This window comes from Limulus polyphemus, unplaced genomic scaffold, assembly GCF_000517525.1.
Source record: "Limulus polyphemus unplaced genomic scaffold, Limulus_polyphemus-2.1.2 Scaffold1445, whole genome shotgun sequence".
Taxonomy (NCBI): domain Eukaryota; kingdom Metazoa; phylum Arthropoda; class Merostomata; order Xiphosura; family Limulidae; genus Limulus; species Limulus polyphemus.
In genome coordinates this window covers 188,517-192,191 of record NW_013667055.1, presented here as the reverse complement: position 1 = coordinate 192,191, position 3,675 = coordinate 188,517, and positions in this window count along the sequence as shown.

Sequence of the window (3,675 nt, the reverse complement as noted above, 5' to 3'; positions counted from 1 at the left end):
ATATATATATATATATATATATAACTTTTTATTCTCAAAATTTTTTTACGTTAGTTTACAATATGAATATAGAAACAAACTAAATATCTTAAGCTGGTCCAACTTCTTGATATTATGGGATTACAGTTGAAAATATCGATAACTTTTGCTTGTTTTTGTTGCTAAGTACAAAGCCACATAATAGGCTATCTGTATTAGCCCACCACGGGTATCGAAACCCGGTTTTTTAACGTTAAAAGCCTTCAGACTTATCGCCGAGCTACTGGAGAGCAACACTGATAACAGTGAGGGTACCAAGTTGATAATCTATGTATTTTAATCATTATAAGTTTCTATTATGGTATTATGAACTCCTGGAGTGGTATATTAAGTTAGTTATTGGATTGATTTTTATTTCTGATCTATATAGTAGCTTGCTTTGATCAATATTTAGTGACAAGGTATTCTATGAAAAAGAAAATCCATCAAGCACATTTTACTGAATGACATGAAAAAATTACACATCTAATAATCCTTGCTCTTGTGAATCACACGGTTAAAGAAGTTACCCTGATATATCATCTGCTTTCCACAAGTCAATGCTCAATAAGCTTTTAGTTTTAACAGCAAATAGAGCAAATGTTCATTAAAACGAATGCTATGACAATTTTTCATTACAAAGAAAAAAAGAAGCTTGTTTAGGATTTTTACTTATTAATTTATAACAGCCCAAGTGTTATATATTATATTAATATTACACATTATACACAATATTAGCCTGAAACAAACGTGTATGTAATATTCTGTTGTGGGCTATGTTTGTAATATTCTAATTTGCATATTTTGCATTGATTGCTGGGGGAGTTTGAGTATCACAATGTGTGACATCTAGTAGTTCCTAAGCATCTTTATCTGGCATGGTGTCTCAAATTTTCAGGAGGTTTGGAGAAAATATTGAAGTATAAAAACATGAATGAGTTAATGAGTAACAAGTAAGACAGTGAGTTGATTAATTAGTTAATGAATCTGTTATACTGTTGTCAATCCCTAACAGAGTGAGTACTGTACATTTTCTAAATCTGTGCTAATGATACCCATCTTGGGTATCAAAACCTGACTAGTAGCATTATAAGCTTTCAGACTTACCACTGAGCCACAAGGAGGCAGGAAATAGGCAGAAAATTGGAAGAAAGTTACAGGAAACTAAGATAAGATCAAGAAGAAAATTAAACTTATATCAAAAAGAAATTTACAAAAATTAAAAGAAAAAAAAAGACAGGAATTTAAGGGAGTAGTTCAAAAAAAATAAGTGAAAGATCTAAAGAAAAATTAAGAACAACAGTAAATTTAATTGAATACAAGATCAAAGAAGCTGTTGGAAAATTGCAAAAAGATTATAACAGCAAAACTGAGATAATACAAAAAAAAAAAGAAAGACATCCATGAAATGCAGAATGTATTGACATAACTGTCAGAAAAATATCAACAGAGTAGAAAAAAACAAGGGCAGTGGTAAAGGAGCAGAGCTTACTGGCATTGAAGCTACCCCAAAATCTGCCTTGGCCCCCACACCCCTTGAGGGCACATAGATACAACACAAATTTAAGTGCTTACTTTTGAAGCTGCTTCAACTCTTAAATACTGCAGTATGTGTAATCCACACCACCAAGCTGCTGCTTTTAACCACTCAGATTTCAATAATGGCATTTTTTTTTATTCATTGTCCATACAAATATCATAAAAAAGGTATAAGAAAATGATAATATGGCACCAGGTATGAAACGTGCAGTCCCATGTTTATCATGACCAATGTCTGATAATATCACTTTATTAAAAGTTTCCATTCTATTTATAGACTTTCAGAAGGGGGTCATGAAAAAACTTAGGCTTTAAAGCTCATGAAAATAGCAAAAGTCGTCAATGACCCTTTAGGGATTTTGTTTTCGAAGGTGCGAGACGTCAGTTGCTCTTGCAATTTTAGATCTTTTTGCATAATTAGCAGCAATGAAGTTTTCAATCTAGGTAGCCCCTTATGCATACACGAGCTAACTAGCCAGGCCATTCATCAACTCTCTAGAATTCAGATACAGCTGTCTCCAATTTTGAACTAAGGATCTAAAGGAAAAAGCTAACAATACCCTCTGCAACAAGGGTTTTGTCCAGCTCTTTGGACCAAAAAATGAGATTGTCACTTTTATAACATGCCCACAACTGAAAATGTGTTTAGAAGCATTATGTCTTAAACTCCCAACCTCTCGATATGCAGCTCGACACATTAACTTACACACATTCTTAGCAGTAGTGAAATAAAATCATGTTTTAATACCAGTTTTCTGTAACTTGTTTTCTCGTTGAAATGTACATTTCTCAGTAAACCTGTTATTGAGTTCATTAAAAATATTCCCAACAATATCAGTGGAAATTATGAATACTTGTATTCAGTAAACGTGTAATCAGTGGTAAGTAAAATTGTAACGTTCCATGTTTCAGAATGAAAGAAAACAAGTCATCTGATCACCGCAATAGTAAAAATTTGAAGAAGGGCAAGTGTAGTGATGTGTCATGTGTTAAATAAAAGAGCAACAAGACCCAGTGTAAAGTATAAACTTATGCTTAATTTATCCAGTTCAAAACTAGAACTCTAACAAAAATTCATGTTTTGTTACTAAGTTATATACATAAACTTTTAACAGAATTAGAGGTGTGATATCTTTACCAAAAATCTAACAGATGCTGAGATAAAGAAAACTACCTATTTGGCCCTAGCTTATAAGCTTTACCTTTCATAAAAATAACCTTTTCCTACAATTAGATAATAATTCAAATACAAATCGTTTTGATTACTTTCAAATCAATACCTAACAAAGAATTCGTAACATACCAAAATGAATCAATATGGGATTGCTGAAAGGTCTATTGATGGGAAAATTACTTTTCTCTCAGGAGTACAGTTTTATTATTTGTTATTGTTTTACTGATAGGTATTTCAGTTACACTTTGTTACCATTGTAAAAGTCAAAGTTCAGATGAGAGTTGTTAAACTTGATATACATTTCTTGGTATTAGTTGTCTTATTCAAGAAGAAAAAAAAACCATTAAAAAGACATTGTTAAAGTGTAAAATGAAGCTTTAATTACCACTAACTTGATAATTTCATACATTATAGCTTGTGGTTTCTTGAGGTCAAATTGTATTGAGGTTTAACAGTATAAATTTCATTATACTTTCTCATTTTTGATTATCATGCCCTTCATTTAAAAATATATGGTAAGTCCAAACAGATCATGGCAGTTTTTCAGTAGTTGTATCAAATCAAGTTCGTTAGTTCTTCTGCTCATTAACAGACAATAACTTTTTTTTTAACATTAGCATCTATAAAAGTTTACATATCAAAAAAAGGTTTCTACGATAACTGAGTCTCTCAAAAGTTACTAGATATTTATTTACTTAAATATGCTTTCACATCTAATTCAAGGAAAGTTCTATAGTACCTAATTACATAATTTTATTGGTGTTTTTATTTGGGCTTATTTTTTTTGTTTGTTTTAAAGCTATATATAAAGCAGGTTATACAACTTTGGAGCTGCTGTGGATTTTCTCAAGTTTGTACAAAAAAATCATGTAAATATTGGAGATTAAATTTTTGTAGTATTTTTTTTATTGTTTTTACTAGCAATTATAAGGAGAATGCAGCCT